The sequence below is a fragment of the Opisthocomus hoazin genome, chromosome 14 (assembly GCF_030867145.1).
Source record: "Opisthocomus hoazin isolate bOpiHoa1 chromosome 14, bOpiHoa1.hap1, whole genome shotgun sequence".
Taxonomy (NCBI): domain Eukaryota; kingdom Metazoa; phylum Chordata; class Aves; order Opisthocomiformes; family Opisthocomidae; genus Opisthocomus; species Opisthocomus hoazin.
Window position 1 is genome coordinate 15,338,574 of NC_134427.1, and position 27,095 is coordinate 15,365,668.

Consider the following 27,095-nt stretch of genomic DNA (forward strand, 5'->3'; position numbering starts at 1 on the left):
TTGCCCAGAACAGGCTGTAAAACTCCGCAAGCGTCTGAGCGAGACAGCAACGCCGACTCGCCTCCAGACAGCAGAGAGGGGGAGAAACGCCTCCGGCCGCGTCTGTGGCAAGGACAAAGGTGAGTTTGTTTGGCTGCGAACACTGGCACCGTTTCAGCAGCTTCTCTGTCGCGAGCTGTGTCCTGTCAGGGAGCAGCGCTGGCTGCGGCCGGGGCTTCGCTGCTTCACGGAGCCGCGGGGCCGACCACACGTCTGGGAGCCGGCAGCCCCGCAGCCGCAGATGGCAGGGAAGGCTACGGCTTCTTTAGGATATTAATAAACGTAATAAAAGACCCTCTTTTCGTTCTTAATTTGCTTTGTGTCAATGCACCTTTCAGTTCTGCAGGACCTGGGTTACAAACACTGGCGGGGACATCTTCAAAAGCCAACTGTTTCCCACAGAATTTATGGAAAACAGTTTATATCTCGTGACTCACTTGTTTTCTGTTTTTTTGTGTGCTGCTTTTGAGCTGGTAGAGCTTTTCACCCCTCCATATTCCAGTTCCTCACATCTCAAGAAAGAATGATGATCCTTCCTTGCCACAGAGGTACCGTGAGGAGTCAGGACTGTGTCGAGCTTGGAAGAAGAACAGGGCTAAGCAGTAGCAGTAGGTGTATCTGGCTGTCTCTGGTTGTACGTGTGGCTGCTGGTTCTTAAGCACAGCACCGCAGTGTGGGTCCGGTGCTGGGGCTGTGCCTCTCGCTGGGCTCAGCGGGGAGCACGGAGCGCAGGGACGTGCCGGGGGAAGGCACAGTGAGCGCAGGGTAACACCGCAGCGACTGCAGCACCAGCACTGCTGCTCTGCGCCGTGGCAGGCTGTGGCAGGCAATGCCTCTATCACTGTAAATTGTCTGTCTTGTTCTGCAAAAAATACCTTTGCCCGTGCTTTGCCTTCCCCTTTCCTTCTCCCTCATTGAAGTGTGAAAATGCCCAAAGTCTGATCCTGCCTTGCTGTCACGGTCCGTATCAGTAAGGTGAATAGTTACAACTAGTGAGGGAGTAAGAGTAAACACATCTGCAGGGGTCTCCCGTTGCGCGCACTGGACGAGCAGATCACACCACAAGGCACACGGCGCCTTACACCACGAGCCAAATCCTGCCGCCTTGCAAGCAGTGTGAACACGGGCCAGGTCTCCTGAGGCAGCGGTGCAGCACGGGACTTACACACGCATAAATAAGAGCAGCATCTGGTGCCGTGGAAGTGCAAAATGAATTCGGATTTCTAAAATAGTTACAAGGAACGAAGTGTCTGACAGCATTTGCTGTTGAAAGCTATCATTTATTTCCCAAACAAGTTACATCACCAGACTGCCCTCATAATTATGGCCATGAAAACAGAGGCAAGGCAGTAAGCTTTTTCCTCTTGGATTCTAAAATAACATCAGATGCCTATAAAGGCCAGAATTTCCAAAGACCTGAGCTCACTAAAAGCCTGTCTGTCTGAAAGGTTAGTGGCATAGGTAAGTCGGACTTATTATGGAAAAATGCTCGCTGTGGATTGTATTAAAGCAGCTCATTTTTGACAAAGGCAAAACAGAAAAACACGCTCATTCCTACCAGAAAGCATGCGGGGAGTGCTCAGGGATAGATGTCACGGGAGCCTGGATCGGGCATTTTCCCTGGGAAGCAGCGCTCTGACTTACGCAGAACCTGCGTTCTGCTGCTCGGTGGCTCTCCAGGACTGATTACGTGTCTTTCTCAAGAAGCTTTCAGCAAAGGAAGCTGCACTGATGTTGAAGTGTAAGGTCAAGTTCTCCTCTCGTGTAGGATGTTGTAAATCAGGAGGTATTCCCCTGCCTGCAGCAGGGTAGCCCCTGATTTACGCCAGTCTGGCAGCAGGAGCGAGCACGGGCGAGCGGCTGGCACTTGCCCCCTGGCCCTGGCACTGCTGATGGGCAGGGTGGCCCCGGGAGAGGACCCACTCCATGCCGGCACCCGGCTGCGGGTCAGGCGGGGACGAGGGGCGGGCGTGAGGGCGAGGGACTGGCCGCGGCACTGGCTCGGCCCCCTCTCCTGCCCCATGTCTGCACTGGAGGGCAGGCGGCAGGCGCTCCCGGGGAGATGCCGGGCCCTGGCACACCTGCCCAGCCAGCTATGCAGGGTGGGCTCAGGTTTTGGTGCTTAATGCCACATCAATGCCCATTTCACCTTCTATTCCCTGCTGCACATATAGCAAATTTAAAAAAAAAAAAAAGAGTATGGAAGAGAGTGAGGTGTTTTAAACACCAATAAGGCTCTCTCTTGGGCAAGCTAAAACATAAGTATTGGTTCGCAGCTGCAAGAGTTACTGAGAACGTAGGACTCCGGCTGGTCAAGAGGCCTCCTGTGTACAATCTCGCATAAAACTGGGGAAAGGCACCTTATTAAAGCCGCCAGGCTGAAACCAGTAGAGCTGTAGTTAATCACAGCCATTTGCTTTGCTCCCTCCCCACTCACCCGATGATGTAGCACTGCGCAGAACAAATATGCTATTTTATAAACGTCTTGATCCCTTTCCCGTTACGCAGCAGGTCTAGGACTTGGCATCCATCCTCACTCTGCCTGAGGCAGCCATTTGCCTAATAAGGACTCGCGCTGTCTGTGTTGGGCTCTGTGTCTCGGTGTTGGTCTGTCTGCGGCGGTGTTGGGCTGTGTGTGTTGGGTTGTGTGTGTTGGTGTTGGGCTGTGTGTGTCAGTGTACAGCTGTGTGCATTGAGATGTCTATGTTGGTGTTGGGCTGTGTGTGTTGGGCTGTGTATGTTGGTGTTGGGCTGTGTCTGTTGGGCTCTGTGTGTTGGTGTTGGGCTGTGTCAGGCTGTGTGTGTTGGTGTTGGTCTGTGTGCATTGGGCTGCGTGTTGGTGTGTTGGTGTTGGGCTGTCTTGGGCTGTCTTCCTGCTGTGTAGCCAAGCATGCATGACCATGCACGTGGTGGGGACACGAAGCCCCATTTCATCGCTGTCCTGAGATCAGGATGTGCAGACAGTTGGATTTTTTTTCTTTTTCTCAAGGCTGGCATGACAGCAGTCTGGGTTGCATCATGGCTACCTGTCCATTACACCAACCCACAGCTACAGCAGCGATTTGTCCCCACAGCCCACAGGGCCCTTTGCTGCTGGTCTCCTACGTGTCAGAGCCAGAAACCAGTGCGACGCTCAGGGTTTTGTGCATCACGTTGGTTTTGTCCTTATCAAGGTTTATCATGCTGCAATTTAATGTCTGAGATTTTAAAAAATTTGTTGGAGAAGAAAACAGAAATGCCATTTTAAGCTCAAAGATGGATTTGTATCAAAAAAGGCCTTTTAGTTCTTCTGATGTTGTCTTAATCCCTTTTCACGGAGCGAAAGGACCCGAGTGCTGGCCCTGCTTGGTTTCACGTGCTGGAGCTGTGCCACGCGGGGTGAATGCCTGGCACAGACCAGACCTGGGCAGTGGCAGGAGCTGGTGAGACCGGCCCGTTTTCACTCCCTCAGGGGAAACCAGCCTGAAGCACTAAAGTTGTGAGATCTGTTATTTTCCTTGCTAATGTAGAGCTGTGCTTGTCTCCGTCCAGCTGCAGAAACCTGCTTTGTTTCGAGTTTACAGACTGCTCCTTGTCAGCCCTGACGGCTTTGCATGGCAGCTGGGGAAACAGAATTACCTGGCAGACCAGGACCTGTGCTCCTCTTCTCAGCCCATAAATTATTATTCTCTTTCTCCTGTTAGCTGGCTACACTATTTGCCTAAGTGGTCCCCATCAACCCCCTGTTTGAGCCTCACAATCTTTAATATATATATTTTCCTATGGCCTTTCAGGATAGTTGATGATGTCCATCAGCAGCGGGGCACCGTGAGGCACAAAAGGCTCAGGACTCAAATCCCAAAGATACTGAAGTGCCTAACGAGGCAGGCAGACACCAGGAGGAGGTTTCAAGTGTAGTTAAGCAGGACCGGCAGCCATGTCTCGCGGCCGGTCTCTCGGGTTGTGTATTCCCGTCGGTCGCTGTGCACCAGCAGGGACTTTGTCTTACTGATCCGGGAGGATATTTTAGAGATCCGGGAGGATAAGCTGGTTGTTTCTGCATGGCCTGTTGTGGGCAAAATGGGACCGTGAGTCAGGCCCCTTGGTGTCTTAATTTTCCAACCTCGAGAGCCAGCTGGCTCATCCCAGCTGGGGAGGGCGTGTGGCCTGGTGGGTAGGCAGTGGAGGATGAGCCATGGGTTTCACCCACCTTCTGTGCAAGCTCTTTGCTTTACCCAGCGCCTTGTTCCCAGAAGGGTTGGACTCACTGTGAAAACGTGAGTGGTTCCCTCTTCTTGGCCGATATTCCTGCCAACAAACTCTTCGAAAGTGCCACCTGTGCATACTGAAGAGCAGGTGGAGTCCTGCTTCTGCTTCAGACCTACAGATCTTTACTCTGCTAAGGCTTTTGGCTTATGACCCGTGGCTGAAATAGCGGAGTAGCATACTGCTACTACTAACGCAGCAAGTACCCAGGCAGCTAGCAGGGGAAAGAGGAGCTGTGGGGATCAAGCAGGAGACAAGGACCAGGTCTGAGTTGTGACCCATCTCCATGGGAAGCAGGAGGTGCCCGGTGCTGGCGGGGAGCAGCGCGGCTCAGCCTCGGCGCAGCACAGCTCCTCGGCGCGGGCTGGGTCTGCTGCTGCTGCTCGGGGCAGCAGGGTGCAGCTCTGACGCCAGGCTGGCCACGGCCGCGCTGCCAAGGCGGGACCGCGGTGAACGCAACGTTCCCCGGGGCAAACCCGAACCGAAGGATGGAGGGAGGGAGAGAGGGGCAACAAACGCACTGGAGACAGATTTCCTGGCCAGGAATTCACTTCCAGCCTCAAGTGACCCCTCGGCACAGGGACAACTTTTCCCCAAATCCTGTGGCATGGTCACCTCCCTCGGAGCCTGCGCTCGGGACGGAACACGCAGCAACGGAATGGTGTCTCTTTGATGGTGGAGAGCTGGGGTGGGTTTGCACAGCTGATTGCCATGGGCAACTCCTTTGCTGCTCTGCAACGAAGAAGGCAACTCCTTCACCTGGCGAGGCTTTCCAGCTCAGTGGTGCGCTCGCCACTGCACATCAGAGACTGCCAGCGTCCCCGCCACGCTCTGCACCTCAGTCTACCTGCCCATAAAACTAAGACAGTCCCTCTTCCACAGAGACAGTTGGAGGGGTAACTGGTTAACACTGATCAAGTGCTTCGAGCAGCTAGGACTGTAAAAGTGCCAAGTATTGTTCTTAGTCCCACGTCTTTGCTTTGCTGTGTCAACCAGGTCAAAGAGCCTCCCGGTACCAGAGCAGCCTCCTGCAGCACCCGCTCCCCACGCCGCACGGGCCGCACAAAGCAGATTAGCCTACAGCTGGCCTTTTCAGGCCAGAAGCAGCAGTTCGTGCTGCCTGCGGCAGGGGACTGAGTACCCAAAGAAAAAATTAAACTAAATACTTGTAAATGCTTGGCTGCAACAGGCAGAGTTTTTCTGCTTGAGTGACTGAGAACCCAAAGCCTTGTTGAAAAGGGAAATGAGTTTTTACACCAATGAATTTCAGGCCACGCACTGAATCTACCTGGAAAATTAGTGTTTTATTGGTGTCTCACAATTTGTGTGGGCAATTGTGCATTTGTAATTATGGCAGGCACTCGGAGATTGAGTTCATGCTGTTCAGCTACACGAGTACTCCAGGAGGGTACCTATCTGCTCATGGATTCACAACTCTGCTTTAACGTGTTACTTGACCAGTTTATCCCTGAACGGTGGAAGTGATTTCTTACAGATCCAGCATTTACAGCTGTTCTGACTTTTTAACTAAGGTAGGCTTTTTTGTTTTTTGTTGGGGTTTTGCAGGGGTTTTTTTATATATGTCCTCTCACACCTATCTATTTCCTTTGTTTTCTTCACACAGTCCTTCGCATACACAGCGATAACCTGTGGACTGGCATGTCTGGCTGCAAAGAATGGTTGATGCGAATCCAAGGCTCTAAGAACTGAACTGGTGAGTATTTGGAAAGTGAACCCCTTCTCCCTGGCTGTCTACTCTATGCAACTCAGTTATCTTGAGACCCCTAGTGTATTTTGAATTAGGTACAATTAACCAACAGTTCAAAGTCATCTAGCGGGGGATGCCCAGACACACACAGGTAGGATTGCATCAGACTCGTTCTCGGAGGAAACAGGCTAGAAGTGAGCGGTGATGTGAATATGGACAGCATTCAACAGGGAGTAGCCAAACATTATTTACTAGAGGTAGCAAAAAACAGGTGACTGCATCCTGGAATGGTTACCAGTGTGTAAGCCAGAAAACATGCCCGTGTTTCCTGCTGCTATGCCAAAAGCTAACAAAGCCATCTGTAGCTCTACCATCACAGGCACACTCTGTAACGCACGGGGAGATGGAACCGCCTCACCATTTTACCCACTGTTTCAACTTGCAGACCAACTGGTTTAGAAAATGGAACACCCGACACATCTTGAGCTTCTTACGGATGGCTAATGTACCCAACAGTGTAGCAAGACACCATCTGCAACTGTGCTTGGCCTGGCATGAAATCAGACGGGGAGGCTCTTTTCATCTTCTTGCACCTTGAGGTCTGATCCCAGAATAATGTTTTCATTTTAATTGTCTGTCAGTAGGTATTTTTATTCCTGGTGTCAGCATGTACAATAGCATGATGAGAGTTTTGCCTCTGGCTGTGGCAGTGGTGATAGCTGTAGTACCTCTTGTCCACATCCTCGAATTTAAACTGTGAGCTATACTAGGGAGCAAATGTATTCTTTGTGTATTTTATGCAGTGCCCAACACAATGAGGCCCTGGTCTCTAGACACTACCATAATATTACTAATAAATAATAACTCAACACTGAGATTAACGCTGCTACACAGAGACTTTCTGATTTGGTACATTAACTTCTTATTCTTTTCATGCTGTGAATGTAAGCTGTAGCTGGAGATACAAAGTGCTGTGAAGATTACTGTAAGTACCCTGATCTTCTGAACCCTGAATGGAGGTCGCTGTTGTATAATAAATTGCATTAAAATATAAATGAAAAGAAATCATGTACAATTTTTCCAGCAAGAATTATTCACAAGAAGCTTCACGGAAGAAATGACTGCATTAGCTCCAATAAAAGCCTTTATTTCTTTCAGGTGGCTCCTTGAAGCTTTTCCAATTGTCTGAAGACACTTCTATCAGCAGCTGATGTGACATTCAGAGCTTCCAAAGACCCCACTTGCCTCAGTGATTTTGCAGAGCTGAGTGAGGGGTTTGTTTCGTTCATTAGGTCAACTCCAGAAATTCTGCTTCATAATAAAATGATTTTCTCCTACTCACCAGAGTGCACAGATGAGCCAGGCTAGCTGATTCACAGCACCGCAGCTCTTCCAGTCCCACAGGAATGATCCTTGGTCCCACGAGAGTTGGGAGAAAAACCTTCACTGACTGCCGCAAAGGAGATTCCTGCTAACACCATCAATGCCCGTTGTGTTTAACCCTGCCAATAAACAGCAACTTTCTCTAACACTGTGAGAGAAAATTGCATCTGAAACCCAGTTTCTCTTTTCCCCACCATGACATATTTAGGCAACCTGACTATGGTGGCGGGTTTTCTTTTTTATTATAAAGAATATCACCTTGGAATAATAAGATTAGACCCATTTTCCCTACAAAATATAGTCAGTGGAAATTTAAATTTAACAAAAATCAACAAAGCATGAGCCTTGGAGAACCCAAAAGAAACCATATTCTCAATTTGTCCAGCTATGCACTGGCAGCCTCTGCTGACGCAGGCTTCAATCCAACTTGAAGTTCATCACCAGCACCTAAGAGTGCAGAATTTCTTCCGAATTAATGGATCAACTGGGCTTTAAAGAGAGAAATCAGCAAAGCTCTGGTGGGTGGGGGCGCCTGTAACAGCTTGCCAACTCATTGATCTCCCATCCTGCATAAGCAGTCACTTCTGTTGACAATATGACAACAAATACTATTATGGAAATCAAGCAAAAATGTGTTCTGATCTGAACAGATGCATATTCCTAAAGAGGAAAGAGGAAGGGCTTTCCCAGCACTGATCCTTCTGCAGGCTCTCTGGCTGGTCCTGTGACCTGGGGATTCCTCGGGGTTCAGCAACTGCAGTCTGCTGCCTGGAGCTTGCCTGAATTTTAAAGCTAACTCCTCTTCCTGGAGGGACCACAGCTGGAGGGGCTGTGCTGCATTTCAGAAACTCACAAATGTTCCACTGTGAGCAGTAAATGCTGGTGAAAATGTTTCCCTTCCTTCCCTATCAGCTGCCATGACTCGTGTACCATAAAACACAGACTATTTCTGCACAGAGCATGTATTCACGCTGTTCTGTCAGCCCATCTCTGTTGTGCTCATTGGCGTATTTAAAATAATGCTTAAAATAACTCTTACGTGCTGAATTATGACTCAGACACATCTGTGGTTGAAGTTGTATGTGCGTGGACCTTGACGATAGAAAGAGGGTTTTGGGGGTCCATCTTACACAGTTTCTTTACACAGATAAAACTGTTTGATGCCCATGTGCTACACTTTTACAAGGTATTGTAACTTTAACCACTTCCCAGCTGTAGTCTCAGCTGCCTTGTGTCACTAGAGTTCTTCTGGGGTTTGAATGAAACCTCAGCCCTTCAGAGAGCTTCAGAGCACAGAGCAAAGCACTTAACAGGCATTAGTCTAAAAGGTCCTTCTGTTTTATGAGCTTTATTTACACATTTAACAGGTCACTTTCTAGTGCTATTTACATTTAAGTGCACTGGAAGCTCATTCCTTTGTGTGTTATTTAATTTAAGAGGATTTTCTTCTATTTCTCTTAATCTGGGGCATTGTTCTGATGCTACTAAAATTAATTCCACTAACAGTTCTGGTAATTTAGTGGATATTACTAACTTCCATTTGTTTGGTTCTTTTCATCCAAATTCATTCCAGTTCTCTTAAAACCTTTTACTTACTATGCAAATTAGGTATGACACATGTGAGAATGAGTTTGCCTTCCTGCGAAATGCAGCTATTTCTCAAATAAAACATACTAACTGCTTCTAATATTTGCATGGAGAAAATAATAGGGGGTTTTCTACCTAAATATAGAAGAAGCAAGTACCTGATATTCATTTTATCTGCCTCTGAAGACAAAGGATCAGCATCTAATAGGAGGTATTTGCCTACTAGTCACGGCAGATATGTGTGTATATATATTTGCTTCAGTTGCCATGTGCCAGGTTTTGGTGACAGCAGCACTGTGCGTGCAAAACCTAGGTAGGTGTACGAAAGCTCGCATCTGCCTGATTTCACAATAACAAGTCTGTACGTTCAGTCCGTGTTTCTGAAAGTGATTCCCAAAATACAATTGCTATTTCCAGCCATTGAGAGTCGCAGGATCCAGAAATACAAGCAGCCTCTTACACAACTCACCTTATTGCTATTGTGAGTCAAGCAGCAAGGGGCAGATTTCTTTTTAGGGTGCTATAGGTGCTTTATTTGGTAACATGTTACTTGATAAAGAAATGATTAAGCTAATTGAGGGAAAAGCTAGATAGAAATAGGTTAAAGAGGTCTTAAAGTACAGCTTAAAAGAATTAAATCTGGCAGTCTTTATTTAGCAGAGACAAAAATAAACACCGAGTTAGCAAACAAAGGACAATAACAGGAAACAAAGGATGTAAGTGACACAGTGCTAGAGAAGCAAAAGGGTCACAGACATACCATATCTTTTCTAATATCTAACTCATAAAAGGAAAAAAAATGTACACATGTGAACGTGCAGACATACCTAGGTATGTATGATACATTTAACACTACATTGTCTGTTCCATTTAATCTGTCACAACAGCAACTATAACCAAGTGAAAATTGTTGTGAGGTAGATGGATATAAATCGTCTTTAACTTGACCTATGCGCTTGAGTTAAAGATGCAGATTCCCCACCTCCACTTAGTTTTGACCCCCTACTCTCCAGAATAGTAGGGAAACAAGTCAATATTATTATCAGGTATGGCTATGCTCCCCGATTGCACTTTTTTATCATTGATCTCATAATACCTAGGTTCTCCCTGGCATCTCAGTTCCGCATGTGTATTTATTATTCTCATTGCCATAATGCTACGAGACCCTGCTATGGATCGGAATCAAGACAAAGGGTGGTCCTGCCCCCAGAGCTTTCCAAAGTATGAAATGAGAGAAGCTGAAGAATACAGGCAGCATAAAGAAATGTGACATTTGTATTGTAGACATCACAGGAAAGAAACAGTTTTAAGGAGACTTTTGAAGAAAAATTATCAGTAACTTTTGGGTTGTTTATAGGATCCTTGGAAATAAAGGGCAGCCCAAAGAATGCAGAAAAGAAGCCGTTTAAACATATTACAAGTGGGCTGTGAAAACGGGTGTAGTGAGCTGACTGGAGCTGCAGTTAGATCTCAGCAGTGAATGGAAACAGCAAGTAAGGGGAGGACAGGCTACTGAGGCCTTTCAAAGTAAAGACACGTAGGTAAGGATCGATATGATGGAGTAGGCTGAGCCAGCACGGGGATGAAAAGAGAGGAATAACATGGTGAAAATGACAGGCTAAGAGAAATGGTCTTTGCAGCAGTGTTCTCAGTAAGTACGAGCAAGACAAGGTTATATTTTCCAAGGCCAAAGGAGAGGATGTTGCAGTAATTGAGATTTGAGAAGATGGGAGTTTTAGCTATATGGACAGATTTAGACATAGTCTGAACATAAAGGACTAGGGAAAGGTCTGAGTCAAAGATGATTACATACAGGCAGATAATAGTGTAATAGATAAAGTAGAGAGTACTTGTGGGAGAAGATTCGACACTATTTTAACTACACGGAGCTTAAAATGACATCGGGGTTGTCAATTAACCAGTTTTTATCCAGATGGTCCAGGGATCGGGGGCTGGAGTATTTGTGTCCCGTCTGGGCTGATTACGACCCAGGCACCATATGCTGCAACACGAAAGAACGAAGGCCAGGCTCAGAAATACAGCGACAGCCTGAACACCCCAGAACCCCACTCGCACACACAGCTTCAATAACATGCTCCTGCAGATCCAAATAGCCGGCAGGTGAATCACCAGTCAGGTGACTCAAAGCACGTTTCTTGCGGTTCACATCATCCTCGGGCGTCTGACCACGCAGGTGGGGGACTCACAGGGCGTTGGCGGCTGCGCGCAGCAAAGTCCCACCAGACAGTTGTAAGAAGGTGACAGAGACACAAACCAAGAGTTTAGTTAGAAAAGCATACAAATCTGCAGTGAAGAGGCACAGCTGTGAAAAATCTGAGCGGAAATTGTTGTTTGAACTGTGGTTGTAGTACACGTTATCTGGGAATGAAACATGGAGCGACTAGAGGAGCGACCCAAAGGGAAAGGCCTGGTTAATATCTACTGGACTCTGGACGGCATGTAAGAAAAAGTCCCTCAAAAATGTGCCAGTGGGTGGGTTAGAAACGTAGCAGGAAGAAAAGGGGAGAGGACAGAGTCACTGAACAAGGGTGGGGAGTATTTCACTTGACAGATTAGGGTGGAATAATACTTGCAATCATTAAAGGTCATACGAGCAAGTGGCTGTTTGAGACTTGGTCTTTTTAGAGAAATGCAAGGGGCATAAGACAGGTTGCAAAAGATCTAGAACAAAATTGATGGGAAGAAATTTCTGCAAGTGTTTGTGGAGGGTGTTTTTAGTGATCTAAGCCATGAAATGTCAGAAAGGAGCAAGGAAAAAAAAAATCTTTCTAGTTTTCATGATGTCAGAGAAAAGCTTTAAAACGTGATCTGAATGAAACCTTGAAGGAATGATCAAATAAGAATAGGTGTATACACACGCATATATGTAGAAAAATAAATGTATACCTATACATATAATTGTATATATAGGAACCAGTACATTGATTTACGATTTAAAGTCGGTACCACCACACTGGTGTCAATCAAAGCAAGAGTTCAGAATTGCACCAGTGAATTTTCCAGCTAGTCGTTACTGAAAGGACAATGTCAGAAGCAAAGGCGTATCATGCCAGATGACAACAGGCAAGATTGCCTGCGTGAGGGAGGTGAACTAGCATTTCGTCTCTCTTTGCTCGCCGCTTGCTTCTGCTGCTTGTTAATGTAAAACACACAGTTCCATGCTTATTGTAGACAAGTATTTTTTACTCTAGAAACAATTTTTCCATCTTAAGAGGCACCAGCCCGAATCTCTTGAGGTTTTGCAGTTTTGATTTTCTAAAGTTTTTGGAATTCCAGATGTAAATGGTTGATAGTAAAGGAGACGACTAAAAGTAATGAATAAAGTTAATTTTAAAATGGTTGTGTTGCAGCTCCTTCTGAATGCACATCTCGGCTGGTACAAACACGTGGTTCACCTCAAAGCGCCTTTAGCTCGGAGCCGCCTCAGATGGCGTGACCACTTCCTCATAGATGACAAAGGACTGGCAGAGTTCCGCTGGGGGAAGACTTTTCAGGATGATACGGGAAAGCAGAGCCGACGGTCGCTGGTACGGCGCTGGCCAACTGGCGGGTGACGACCTCCCTCCCAAAGCAGCCAGTGCCGGCACCGCCCGAGGCGAGCACTGCTGCAGCCGAGCTGGGGTAAACACGGTATGAAGCTCCCGGTCGCTTGGGATCCTGCAGCAGCCCGAGGTTGCTTTTGTTTTGTGTTATTTTCTTTATTTTTTTTCTTTGATCAGGTCTTCTGTGCTATCCCGTCCTGAGAGCCGGGAGAGGCCTTGTCCCTCCACTGACAGGGAACAAGTTAGGGCCGGCCACACCACCAGGGAGGCTGGGTACAGCTGTGTTGTAATTCAAATGTGTTTTATAAGTTCATAAATGTTTTATCGTCTCACAACCCCCCGCTCCCTGCGCACAGCATCCGACAGCGCAGGGTCCCCACACCGCCCCAGACCCCCCCGCTCCGACGGGCCCCTTCACAAAGGATTAAAGGATGGATCCCCCGTTTGTTTTTAATGTGACATGAATACTCCTCCCGGCACCCGCATCACCAGCTCTTCCACTCGCTATCAGCCTTTATTTGTGGTCAAGGAGCACCGGGAGGCTGGGGCCCGGGCCTGTCTCCGACCACCACCGGCCACCGGCCGACCGCCGTGACCCGCCTCACACCGGACGCAGGGCCCGTCCTTTCCCCGCCTTCCCCTCCTGCTTTCCCGGCTCCTTCCTTCAGAAACGCTCCGCTTGGCCAGGGACAGCGCAGGACACCCCCCCCCGCCACTGTCCGTCCCGGGCCGGGCCGCAGCGCCGCCCTCCGGGACTACACCTCCCGGCAGGCCCCGCGGCCGGCGCCTCCCGGCAGGCCCCGCGGCCCCGCCCCGGGGGTGGAGGGGGGAGCGGGCGCGGCGGGCCCGCGCGGGGCGGGGCGGGGAGCGCTGGGCGCTCGGGCCGGCGGCGGCGGAGTGGCCGCGTCGCGGTGAGTCCGTGGGGCCCGGGCCTGGCAGCGGGGCGACCGTGGCGGGTCCCGGCGCTGCCCCCGCGCCCCCAGCCCCTCCCGACGCCCGGGATCCTCCCCTCCTTCCCCCCCCCCCCCCCCCCCCGGCGTGTCGGGGCGGGGGGTGCCGCCGGGCAGGGCCTTCCCTCCTGCCCGGCCGCTCTCCCTCGGGGCACGGCCTCCGCCGCTGCCCCCTCCTGCCGCTGGGTGGTCCGGGGGTTGCCGCAGGCTGTCGGGAGGGTCCCGCTCACCGCCCCGGAGTCACCTGTGGCCGACGGGGCCCTGCGGCTGCCGGGGCTGGGTTGGCGGGCCGGCCGGTGGCTGCGCGGCCCGGGGTGCTGCGGAGCTCTGGGAGCCGGGTCACAGCTTAGCAGAGGCACCTTCCAACTGCAGTTTTTACCTTTCCTGTAAAAAAAACCCCTCTCTCCCGGGGTGTGGCAGTGCTCGGGCTCGCCTTCGGACTCCTGAGCCGCTGCCGGGGTCACTTCTGACGGGCTTCGGTCGTGTGCTGGGCTGCTGTCCGCGTCGGCGGCTGGAAGGAGCAGACCCCCCGGCCCCGGAGCAGACCCCCCGGCCCCGGAGCAGACCCCCCGGCCCCGGAGCAGACCCCCCGGCCCCGGAGCAGACCCCCCGGCCCCGGAGCAGACTCCCCGCCCCGGAGCAGACCCCCCGCCCCGGAGCAGACCTCGTCAGGCGGCTGAACCGAGGGGTTGCTCTCGGGGTGATGGGCTGCTTCTGCCTGCGGGTCTCTGTGCTGTGGCAGGCAGAAGACGTGGTTCCTACCTTGTGTGGCTGGTGGTTTTTGGTTGGTGTTGCGGGTGTTTTCAGGTGTACCTGTAGTCCCGGGCGTAAGATGGGTATTAGCTATTTTCTCTTTTCACAGAAAGCCCCGTTTTTCTCGGTATTATAGGCAACAATATAGGCAAATTGAGTTTCAAAATTGTGTCGATGTTAAAGTGTTTTGCAGTTGGCCCGTAGATTGGTGTGTCATGATAGGTACTAATCAAAACTATATATGTTTAAAAAACTACCTTGGCTCTACTGCATAATAACTGCTTTGGGCCAGTGCTGTGCTCACTGGTTGCTAGTAGTCATAGATTTATCATTAACCAGATTCGAAGGGCAGATATCTCATGGTAAAGGATTAGCACTGTGCAAAACCAGAACCCCTTCCCTGCTATAGTTTACTTTTTAAAGTTAATTTGTGGTTTAGATGGTTAAAAATAGTTAGGCTGTACAATTATTAACAAAGCTGGTAAGCGCAGTGAACCTGAACACAGAACTTTTGGGGCTATATGTAGCTTCGTTGTGTGGCAAGTGTCACAGGAGATGAGACAGAGTTTTTTTCAATAAAATGCAGAATTTTCCCTTTTTGCACTGTTTATCATTCTATGCTTGGTTAGAAGGAAACTTCTGAAAGACGCATTTGCCGAAGAGACAGGCTTGTCGCGTCACTGAGGTTGAGCAAACTCTACTCTTAATGTATTCCTGATACAGAGAGTTACACTGTTACCTAGCAAGAGTTAATTTAAAATGCAAGATTAATCTAATGAGAAGTAAACTGTAAATCTTTAATATTGTGTGTGTTCTTTAAAAGGAGACAACACACTAATTTTTCGAAGAACTTGTATCAGGTAAAAATAAGTTTTGTTTCATGGTCTATTCCTTCTGACTTCGCCAAGTTACAGAGCAGCTCTGATATGAAAGTCATTCCTGAATATATTTGGGAAAAGCAGCAAATAAATGGCAATATTCTTCGGGAAGGGACAAGAGAAGAAATGCTTAACTGTGTGCAGAAAGATGCCCAGATGTGTATGGGGAACATAAGCAATGTTAGAGGTCTGTGTAAGATTTACACATCACCAGCATTTCAAAACTGTATCTTAAAGTTTTAGAAAATTCTTCTCAGTTCCAATTACTTGATGCCAAACCTCCTAACACAAGGTAAAACATAAAAAGTAGTGTTCATTTCCTTTCTCCAGAATGTTTTTAGTATCAACTGTTCCGGGATTTTGCTTCCTTTCTGAAGTTTTTCAAAAAGTAGTATTAATTGAAATGTTCTGGCAGTGCTAACAATGTCTTCCTACCTGTTCCATTCCTGTCAGAGGCCAGCTACAGCACAGAAGTCAAGTGTTCTGTGGAAGTTGGAGGAATGAACACACTGTTGTCCTCTTGTCTCACGCTGGAGTGGGCATCTCTGTACTTCCTACAGCTGAAATGACTTATTAAACCTGGGGGCTTCTGAGCAGGAGAAAACAAAAGTAAGTGTTTTCAACTAGTCTGGGTTACACTTTTGTGTAAGATGGAGTACGTGTTTTTCAACAAAATCCAAGTAATTGGTGCGCAACCTCTTTGTTGGGTTGTTGCATGTAATGAAGGGAAAGGCTGTATGCCAGTTTGTGTGATGTGACTGGATCCATTAACGCATAACATACGTAGGCAGATGTGGAGTACAGGAGTATCAGACTTTCTGTGCCTGGCAGAGTACCCGCCCGTCACTTAAAAGAGAGCCCGCCCGAAAGTATGGTGCTGCCCCATGAGTGACACGGGCAGGTTAGTCCCAATCTCCCCCTTCTTAGGGACTGAAGTAAAGAATGTTTTGTGCATGAGTTTGACATAGTCCTTAGTCTACTTCTTTTTGAGCAGAGGCAAACTCTGATACTTTCTCCATGGTATTATGTGTATTCAGAGAAGCAATTAATGTAGTGGAAGAAGGAACTAAACACAGCAGATGAAAGAGGACAAGTCTGATGCATTGGTTGTACATGTTCTCAAAGGAAAGGTGGAGGAAAGCCTTAGCAGGGGATGTTATTTTAACTGTTACAGTGTCTTTTTTTTTTTTTTTTTTTTTTTACAGTATATCATTGTATAACAGCTACAATTTCCATTTCTCTAGTGGCATCATCAGTTAAATCTTTAGCAATAGAACTACAGTGGCCTAAGGGGATATCTTTCAAGAAGAATGAGCAGAGAGCAACTGAAGGCTTTCTTAATAGAAAACTTTGAAGCTGAATTTGCCATCCCATAGGCTTTCCTGTCAACCGCATCAGCTTTTGACAATGTGGGAGGTATACATTCCCTGCAGGGGATGCAGAGTAGAGAAAATAGACTGGGTGGGTTTAGACAGCCACAGATCAGCCTTCAGGCATAGGTTTCCTACAGATGTAATGCTAATTCTAGAGGTAACGTGACAAATGGTTCCTAAAAAAACCCCTCACTTCTGTCGTGCCACCTCATCTAGCTAGATGTAACAGCTACGTGCTGTACAGGGCTACATGCATAGAGGGAAAACTGCTATTTTTTTTTGATCCACTCACATGACCAATCTTCCACTTTAGAACTCAGTTACCAGAGTAAATATCAAGAAAGTCAGGAGAAAAAGATAATCGTGGCAAGAGAAAAGTATTACACATAGAACAAATACAGGAGAAGCAATAAGTGAGTACAAGTGGACAGAAATAATTGTTATCATGAGTTATGAGGAATAGACCTCTGACAACTGCTAGAAAACAGATCTTAGCAAATAATTATATGTATTACCACTGAAGTGGGTGCTGCTGTTCCTTGTTACTGTGATGTAAAGCATGAGAAATAGCTAACTAACCGATCAGAGTCCCTCAGCAGATAAGTTACAGTAGGGCACGTGCCATCACGGACAGGAAGTATCATCTACTTTGTGAGAGAGCTCGGAATTCTCTTACAAGAAAGCTTGCCAACACAAAAGCCAGGGATATCACCCTAAGCTACATTGTCAATATAATCTGAAAGGAGGAAGCAACTGGGTTGATAATTAGAAAAAGTAATCTTACAAACTTTTATGTTGGGCCTTGTTGGAAGGCGTGGTTTACTTTGAAAATAGGGTGGGAGTCAAATCCCATGAGAAGTTGACAGTAAAAGAGAACCTTTAAATGGAGACAGGAGAAATATCAGTCAAGACAACTGAAGATTCTTTTACTCCCTCCAGCTGTTATTTATTCAATACCTGGCTTCCATGTACAAGCTACAAGATAGTTTTTTTTTTTTAAAGGAACATAGACACAGAAGCGCATAGGATCTGGTGGCACTGAGAAAATTATCTGCTAATCTTTCTGACAAGCTGTTGCAACTTGCTGCCATTTGTAGAAGTTCATTGTCAGGATATTTTTTTTGTTAGTGCAAGGTCTTCCTTCTAATGTCTTCAAAACTACGTGGTATAGCAAGCCTATAAAATAGGAGCAGGCGGGCAGCTGGCACACTTCTGATTTGTTTGCTGAATTAGCAGTCACTTGACTGTTGTGAACTTTGGTTCGTTTGCACTTGTTCATTTTGAGTCCTTTGGGGACAATGACTTGCCCTTTCAAATACAGAGCACGTTAGGAAACAAGAGAATGCTTTTTCTGAGAGAGGGAGCGTTTCTGATTCTTCGCAAACAAATTCGGCAATCCGTGTGGAGTTGTACAGCTTGCCGTTCAGAGTCTAGCAGAGAACTGGCAGCATGCGGGATTCTGGAGTGCATCTATCTTAGTTCTCCACCAGGCTTCCTGTCTTTGATGTTTAGCAAACAGGTAGCTCCAGATTGCAAGTTTTTTTTCTAAGTGATACTTTTTTGTAGGATAGAATTTTTTTTATAATGCATTACTGATAAATTTGATTAATTGACTTAGAAACTTCAGTGCAGAAGGGCAAACACTAGCATGCATTCTACAAGGCACAGTATCCCATCGAGGCTTGTACTGCTGGCATGCGTATTGTGTTCTAGTTATGGCTTGAATTGAGAAGGCTTTCAAAGACTTGAAAGCTCTTGTGGTTTCCCTGGAAAATGTGGATTTAGTAAGTACATGTGAATGGGGAATATCATTTAGACAGTGAGCAAGAAGACCCACTAGTGACATAATCCTGTCTCAGATCAGTAGAATCAGGAGGATGCACTTGAGGAAAGGTAAGGGCTGCAGACTCCATTACTAAGAGGTTACACGTGAATGGATTTTACACATTTTACACCCCGTAACTGTGATGGTAAAGAAGTAATAGGAGATTCCATGATCTAGCAATCCATGTTGACTCCAGAGACCCAGTCTGGAATAAGTGCAGGTAGAAGCTTATGAGTTGGTATGCAAAGGGTGTACATTATACGTATGATTTGCCGTTGAACTCTGATGATAAGAAATCATAAATGCTCTCTTAAGTGGTTTGAGAGATCCTCTTCCTTTTCCTGTTAAAATGATATTTGCATCTCACAGGTAAAGCAGTTTTCCTTTTCTTCTGTTTGCCATCAGTTGCATAACAAGTGACAGGTAATTGCTACTGGTCACAATTAAATTTGAGTGTAACTATGCTGTCTGAATTGGCATTGCTTTAGGTGTGTTTTTGACGTCAGTACTGTATGAATTTTGAATGTTACAGCGTGGTTTTTAGTTAAGTAGTCTAAATGTATCAGGTCAGAGAGCATGAGCGACATCATTTTAAAAAAAACAAAACAGTTTAGCTTCTGAAACCCCCTGCATTGGTATCTTTCATTGTTGCAGGAAGTTTTAGTGGTTTTTTTTTTTATTTCCTTTGGAAATGAATGTGAGCAAATTTCTATGGTGTGGAACGTGAATTTTCTGTGGATTTTTTGGTGGTTTTTTTTTTTTTAACTTTTATCTGTTTGAAACTGGAATGCTCTGCCTTATGCTGTTTATTTTTTGTAGCTTTGTTAAAATTTGGAGACTTCTGCTACCTTATTTTTGTTTCCGTTATTGAGTATAGTTCCTTTGTGCTAAAATATAACTGGTTAAATGAGTGTGACAAAGTTGTGTTTATTCCTATGGACTTGATTAGTTCGTCGTGGCACTTTGGTCTCGTTGTGTTTCTTTTTGGTTGATTGGTGCTATTTGGTTAGGGACAGCTGATGTCTGGAAAACTGCCTTCATTGCTGTAGATCTTTCTCGGGACTTGTTTTGTATCCCTGTATATCTTTATATCTAATTCTAAAATTTTATTAACCTTTAATGAGATGAACTGAGCGCCCTCACCATGCATGTGCAGAATAACCAGGGGATTGGGCCCAGCCAGCATGGGTTTGTGAAAGGCAGGTGCTGCTTGACCAACCTGATCTTGTGTGACCAGGTGACCCGTCTAGTGGATGAGGGAAAGGCTGTGGATGTCATATGCCTGGATTTTAGTAAGGCCTTTGACACTATTTCCCACAGCATCCTCAAGGAGAAACTGGCTGTGCATGGGTTGGCTGGGTCTACTCTTCATTGGGTGTAAAACTGGCTGGATGACCGAGCCCACAGAGTGGTGGTGATTGGAGTTAAATCCAGTTGGCATCAGGTCACAAGCAGTGTTCCCCAGGGCTCAGTTTTGGGACCAGTCTTCTTTAATACTTTGATCAAAGATCTGGATGAGGGGATTGAGTGCTCCGTCAGTAAATTTGCAGATGACACCAAGCTTGGTGGCAGTGTTGATCTGCTGGAGGGTAGGAAGGCTCTGCAGAGGGATCTGGACAGGCTGGATCGATGGGGTGAGGTCAACTGTATGAGGTTCAACAAGGCCAAATGCTGGGTCCTGCACTTGGGTCACAACAACTCCATGCAACTTGCTACAGGCTTGGGGAGGAGTGGATGGAAAGCTGCCCAGCAGGAAAGGACCTGGGGGTGCTGGTCGACAGCCGCTGAACATGAGCCAGCAGTGTGCCCAGGTGGCCAAGAAGGCCAGCGGCATCCTGGCTTGGATCAGGAATGGTGTGGCCAGCAGGAGCAGGGAGGTGATCGTGCCCCTGTGCTGGGCACTGGTGAGGCCGCACCTGCAGTACTGTGTTCAGTTTTGGGCCCCTCCCGACAAGAAGGACATTGAGGTGCTGGAGCTTGTCCAGAGAAGGGCAATGAGGCTGGTGAGGGGTCTGGAAAACAAGTCTGATGAGGAGTGACTGAAGGAACTGGGGTTGTTTAGTCTGGAGAAGAGGAGGCTGAGGGGGGACCTTATTGCTCTCTACAACTGCCTGAAGGGAGGTTGTAGTGAGGTGGGTGTTGGTCTCTTCTCCCAAGTAACTAGCGATAGGACGAGAGAAAATGGCCTCAAGTTGCATCAGGGGAGGTTTAGGTTGGATATTAGGAACAATTTCTTTACTGAAGGAGTGGTCAGGCATTAGAACAGGCTGCCCAGGGATGTGGTGGAGTCACCATCCATGGAGGGGTTCAAAAAACGTGTAGATGTGGCACTTCAGGACATGGTTTAGCAGGCATGGTGGTGTTGGGTTGATGGTTGGACTTGATGATCTTAGAGGTCTTTTCTAACCTTAATGATTCTGTGATTCTATGAATGTCTGCTCTCGACTTCATAGATTAAATGCTCATTTACTAGCGTTAAAGATACTGATGCTTGTTTGGTGACTCTCTGATATCACACAGAATCACAGAATGGTAGGGCTTGGAAGGGACCTCTGTGGATCATCTAGTCCAACCCCCCTGCCAAAGCAGGGTCACCTAGAACAGGTTGCACAGGACCTTCTCCAGGTGGGAGAAGCCTACCTATAGTAGGCTGTAGAGGACCTTGTCCAGGTGGGTCTTGAATATCTCCAGAGAAGGAGACTTCACGACCTCTCTGGGCAGCCTGTTCCAGTGCTCCGTCACCCTCAGAGGGAAGAAGTTCTTCCTTGTGTTCAGGTGGAGCTTCTTACGCTTGAGTTTGTGCCCATTGCCCCTTGTCCTGTCACTGGGCACCACTGGAAAGAGTCTGGCCTCATCCTCTTGACATATGTAACTTAGATGCTGTTGTTGGCTTGACCCTTTCAGGACTGTTGCTTTTTTTTTTTGCCTTTTTTTTTTTTAAAGGATTTATGTTCCTTTCTTTGTAATGCTTAAAATGAAATACTTTTTTTTTTTTCTTCTCCCTTCATGGTTGTCTTAGCTTAATTTTGCTACTGTCTTACTGAAAAACTCCTAGGGTTCTGCTCCATTCTGTGTTATTTCTGAAAACCTATGTGTTATCGCTTCTCTGCAGTTGTGGTGCTGATAGAAGTGGTTTAGTTTTCAGGACTTTGACTGTATTGTGTGCTTTTAATTTTGTTACGGGAAACACAAGGCAGTATATTCATACTGTACCAAATAAAACTCTACAATCTTTGTGTAACTCCAGCATACCTTGTCATTATAAATCTGCTTTTTCATTTTTTGCGTCTTCCATTTAAATGAGGGTGCAGGCAGCTTTTTCTATGTACCTGCGCTAACTTACACTTGCTTCTCAAACACAGCGAGAAGTTGTTTACTAATATAATATTATTTTTCTTCTCTTTGAAATAATTCATTATTTGCTATCAGGTCTAACTATGAAAATAACTTTATTTTTATCTAGACTGGCAGCTGCCTTGCAGATCTTCAGTGAATAACCCAGTGTCCTGATCGCTTTCAAGTGTCAGATAATTGTCCAGTTGTGACTAACTGGTTTTAGAAGTGCTCTGACTGATTTCGAATTACTGTGACAGCAAATGAAGGGACTTAGTAAATTTTGTAGCTATAGTTTCATTAGAGGCCTTGGAGATGCGCAGACTTTTTTCAGTCTTGCACAAATCATTATCTGGAGCAGGATTATGAGAACTTGGCGTTATCCTGTGTCATGGTTATTAATGTGTGACAGAAATTGGAATGCTTCTAGAAAATGTTCAGTCGCACTTTTTGTTGTTCGTTTTCACCATATTGATGAACCTGATTCTGGTCAAAGCAAATAATTCTCATGCTTATCCAGTTGCCCTTATATTCTTTCATATACACACACACAAAAACTGTTTCGACTATAATAATATGAGTCACTAATGTTCACCTCTTAGTATATTCTGTAAATGTCTTCTGTGTATGGTAGTTTAGCAGTTTAATTTCCTCAGTCTTTCCAGATTAATATATTGAACGTTATAGACTGTACAAAGTATAAAACTTCATTTATGCATTAAGTGTTGTCAAAATTGTTGTTGCTCGAAGTGGTTGATACAGGGACAAATTTAAAAACTTTTTTTTCCAAAGTTTTAATCCAGTGATGGAGGGTCAACAATGTTAAATATCTGGCAAATGGTGGTCACAGTTTACTTGATCTCAGATGTTTGTGGTAGTGATCTTTTGGCAGGTGCAGATTATGTTGTGTTTGGGCACAAACTGGTTCTTTATATATGTAAAGATTTCAGGTTGATGCAAGTGTGACTCAGTTATAGAACAGTTACAAATTATTTGATGTGATTCTGCTGTGAAGATGAAGCCTTAAAAGAACCAGCAAATTGTCAAATGAGCTTTGGTTTGTTCCTGGATCGTAAACAATGAGAGCTAATTTCACCAGGCTGTTGGCAATCGAAATATGGCTTATAAGAGTCTTGGTGGTCTTTCCAAGCTGCGCTGCATGCATCCTCTAACCTGTTGGCAGTAAAGAACCTTAAGGAAAGAGTAGCTGGTCATTTTAGATTTCTTAACTCTCAAAAGCTTATTTACATATTTTAAAATTTATTTAGATTTTCTGTGTAGAGACATGCTTGTGTCTGTCAACATTTATTTGTAAAAAGCAGATAGGATCCTTGAACTGACTTCTTAAAATCTGGCTTTCAGTGCTTACCCTTTCAAATGTTGTTGTGCCTCCACTCCCATGAATCCTAGGAAGCGGAAATATAAATATCACTTTTAATGAAAATACAGATCCCGAGTAGTTTGATTGTTGTTGTAAGATCATCAGAGCCTACATTTCTTGGTAGTGTTACTATATTAAGTTCTGATAACTTTAACAAAGCTTTGTTTGTTAGTTTAAGGTAAATCCAGTAAAATTGCTTTGTCTCCTCGCTATTCTAGATTCAGGGAAGAATGTTCAACTGTTTGTAACTGCAGAATATCATAAACAAAGTAGTCTGATTTGTTTTAAATTTGCAGAGTAATTGTACTTCTGTTCAGCTGCTGACAAACGTGAAGTTTGTATGGTTTTCGATTTTTGTGCAAATATAGGAGTACATATGGCTGATACTGGGGAATAGAGTGTGTTTGCAGTGGAAAACTACTTGCAAGATTTTTCCCTGTGTGGAAGGACTACTGCTGCTCCAAGATAATGAGAAAGTTGTAGCTATTTTAGGACTGTGATGGAGTATGTTTTTGAATTCTTCATGGCAATATTGCTTTGGGAGGCTGCCAGAAGTTGCTTCTACAATTTGACAGAAAAAGAAATAATATTATAAAAGGAAATATTTCATGTCCTTTTTAAATGTTTTTGATAACTTGTTTGCTCTTTTGATATAGAGGAGTCCACGTCTTGGAGGGCATGTCCTTATTTGATGGGTACTTCTAAATGAGACCTTAATCTTGTCTGTTGCCTGAAGATCACACAGGCATAGACTAACTCAGGTTGGAAGGGACTTCAGGAGGTCTCTAGTTCAATGCCTTGTTCAAAGCTTTGTTCAGCTGGGTCTTAAAACCTCTGAGGATGGAAACTGCAACTTCCCTGGGCCCTGTTTTCACTGCCTGACTGCCGTTACAGTGCAAAAATAGTTTTGCTTTGGGTTTTTTTACCCCCTTAAATCAAGGTGGAATCTAGTTTGTTTCAGTTTCTGTTGTGTCCTGTCCTCTGATCACTCACCACTTGGAGGACCCTGGCACTGCCTTCTCAGTAACCGTCTTGGAGGTACCAGTGGGCAGCTGCGGGTCCTGCTGTATCCGTCTCTTCTCCGGGCTGAAGGATTCCCAGCTCCCACAGCCTCCCATCGCAGGGCAGGCGCTGGGGTCCTGGTCCTCTCGGGGACCCTCTGCTGAGCTCAGTGCAGTTCATCAGTGCCCGTCTTGTGCTGGGGTTTGAAAGTGGACGCTGTTCTAAATGCTGTCTAATGGGTGTTCTATAATATAAAGTTTAATTACTTGACCATAGTTTACTTATAGAAATTGGGGAAATGTGGGTGGTTATAAATGTGCTTATTAGTATTTGGATTTTTAAACTGTGATTGGACTTCAAAGCAAAAAATTAGGTAGCATTAAAAGAATTCTGCCACTTACATGCTGATGACAAAACTTGCATTAATTTTAGTGAAAATGTTTGGTGGATCTAAAAAAATCTGACAGGTAGTACCTTACCTTTGGTACGTATTTATTCAACTTAATTAGCTCTGAATAAGTCTAATTTCTATCATTAAAGTGTTGGAAATGAAACAGAGTAGTTGGTTATAATTCTGTAATGAAATAGTCTATAGAAACTGAAGTCAGTGAGTGAATTCTCACTGTAAAGTAGGTTTAATGAAATCGGTCTGGAGGGGTGGGGGAATTTTACATGAAGCAAACTTACATGCGCAGAAGGACACACACAAAGGTGTGCTGCAAGAGCTGCGCAGAAGTCTCATTCCTTTGGAGTGGCCTGGTGGGTGGCAGCATGGAGGGGAGGCGAGCTCTCCCTGGCGTATTGCCGGGCTCTACACAGAGAAATTTTTCTGAGAATCTGAAATGATCTCTGCTTATTCATGTTAATTTACACTGAGGTTTGGAAAAGTTGCAGTCAGTGTTCTGGAGATTATTTCAGAGTTGTAACTCGCTTCGTGTAATGCTACAGTTCAGCTAAAACTTTGTGAATGTGCAGTAAGGGAGGAAATAATCTGGAAAGCAAAGGCGGAAACAGAAGGCTTTTAAAACACTTCGTGCTGTTCCCTGCGTGAGCAGCCGAAGTACGCTATGATTGGAAGTAGTATGGAAAGGTGTAAGGAACCTCTGAACCCTCGTGAGACCCCACCTGGAGTACTGCATCCACCTCTGGGGCCCCCAACATAGGAAAGACATGGATGTGTTGGAGCAGGGCCAGAGGAGGCCATGAAGATGATCCGAGGGCTGGAGCGCCTCGCCTACAAGGACAGGCTGAGGGAGTTGGGGCTGTTCAGCCTGGAGAAGAGAAGGCTCTGGGGTGACCTTAGAGCAGCCTTCCAGTACCTGATGGGGGCCTATAGGAAGGATGGAGAGGGGCTTTTCACAAGGGTGTGTAGTGATAGCACAAGGGGGAACAGCTGTAAACTCAAAGAGGGCAGATTTAGATTAGATATTAGGAAGAAATTCTTCACCGTGAGGGTGGTGAAACACTGGCACAGGTTGCCCAGAGAAGCTGTGGCTGCCCCCTCCCTGGAAGTGTTCAAGGCCAGGCTGAATGGAGCTCTGAGCAACCTGGTCTGGTAGAAGGTGTCCCTGCTCATGGCAGGGGGGTTGGAACCAGATCATGTTTAAGGTCCCTTCCAACCCTTACCATTCTATGATTCTAACTAGCTTTTGTTCTGCAGAGCTTAGGCGGTCGGAGCAAGGAGAGCATGGGCTGGCACTGAGGTGAGTGTCCCGGGTCCTGGGTGGGCTCATGTGACCTCCCCTGGAGATGCTCTTTCTGTAGCCTGGCTGGTGGAGCAGCTGTGGTTGCCAGGTCAACAGCTAGCTTGGGTGTGCCCCTGTACCTGCTGCTGTCAAAATTTCTGTTTTGCAGCATGGATCTATTCAGGGTTGCCACATCTTTTAAAAGACACTTTTGTAGCTCTTGTTTATGCTCGCTTGTGTCTCATGGCTGGTGCAGCCTTCATTTAAATGTATCTGAGCTCTAGTTAAAACCACTGTCTGTGCTGACATAGAAAAGGTGGGGCTGCTGTGCCTTTGTCTCCTTGGCTCACCTGGTGTTTTTCACTTAAAATATGAGCAAAAACTGCTTCATATGGAAAACATTTTAAAACAAGCTCCTGAGTAAATATACCTTTTACCTTTATAAATAACTGCTTATTAGAAAACTTAAGCTTCTAGAAATCAAGGAAAGTCATCTCAGCAAATATTGGATGTTTACAAGTTAACACAGCAATATAGAAAAATTTATATCTGCCGTATGTTTTATGGTATGTAAGATGGAGGAAAACCTGCAAATATCTTCTATTAATCTTCTAAATTTTATAGTCAAAACATTAGTCTCCAGTGTTGCAATTGTTTTTCTGTGAAGGGTAGTTGGAAAGAACAATGATTTAATGTTGATTGCTAATAGCTTCTCATTTAAATTGTTGGCGTTGCAGGAAGATTAGTTCAGGACCCCAATGTGTCAGTGCTTGGAGAAAGCTGATGCTGCCGGGGACCCAGAAAGGAACTCATCCCTCCATGGGACGGGGTCACGCAGGCTCTGCGGTGTTCAAAGGCTTTTTTTTTTTTCATTTTCAACTTTGTGTGAGTTCCTGTCCCCCCCGTGTGATTTTTCTCCTGATAAGCTGTATCACTGAACATTACAGTTTTAAACACAATGTCAGGCTTCCTGTGTTTTCTTTATGAAATATGGAAGACTTGGGCACTTTAAGGAGGTAACAAACCTGCAGAACTTCGGGTCGTGGCTTTCCACCTTCTTCCTGCACAGACCCATTCCTGTGTCGTTGTAGTAACTTCAGAGCATTTGGGATCTTCCAGTTTAATCCGTCGCTGTTGCTGGTGTGGGACTGTTGCAGCGTCACCGGGAGCCCGCTGTTACGCAGGAGCATTTGTCGCCGTGCAGAGCTGCGCAAACCTTCCTCAGTGGTGAGAGGGGAGAGAAAGTGCTTGTTTAAGGCTACAGTGTTTCATTTGTGGAATAGAAACAAAGACTGTGTGACCTGTAATCGCCTCCCCTGCCCCCCGACGAACAACCAAAAACTCTTCAAGATTGCCGCCCGGTGTCCGGTGGGCTTGAGGAAGGGCGGGT

The 27,095-nt window shown here is 46.1% G+C and overlaps 1 protein-coding gene and 1 long non-coding RNA gene across 3 annotated transcripts in view; one reads left to right on the plus strand and one right to left on the minus strand.

Moving 5' to 3' along the window:
- Positions 1-9,573: 9,573 nt before the first annotated feature.
- LOC142363155 (uncharacterized) lies at positions 9,574-14,576 on the minus strand. Its single transcript, XR_012765539.1, has 3 exons — positions 14,486-14,576; positions 13,855-14,288; positions 9,574-12,804 (listed from the first exon to the last, which is right to left on the minus strand). It is a non-coding gene; the product is annotated as an uncharacterized LOC142363155 (long non-coding RNA).
- MTM1 (myotubularin 1) overlaps positions 13,363-27,095 on the plus strand; it is a 53,857-nt gene continuing 40,124 nt past the window's right edge. For both annotated transcript variants that reach the window (XM_075435859.1, XM_075435860.1), the window contains exons 1-2: positions 13,363-13,436; positions 15,560-15,715. The gene's annotated coding sequence lies outside the window, so the exon portion shown is untranslated. The remainder of the gene's footprint in view (positions 13,437-15,559; positions 15,716-27,095) is intronic.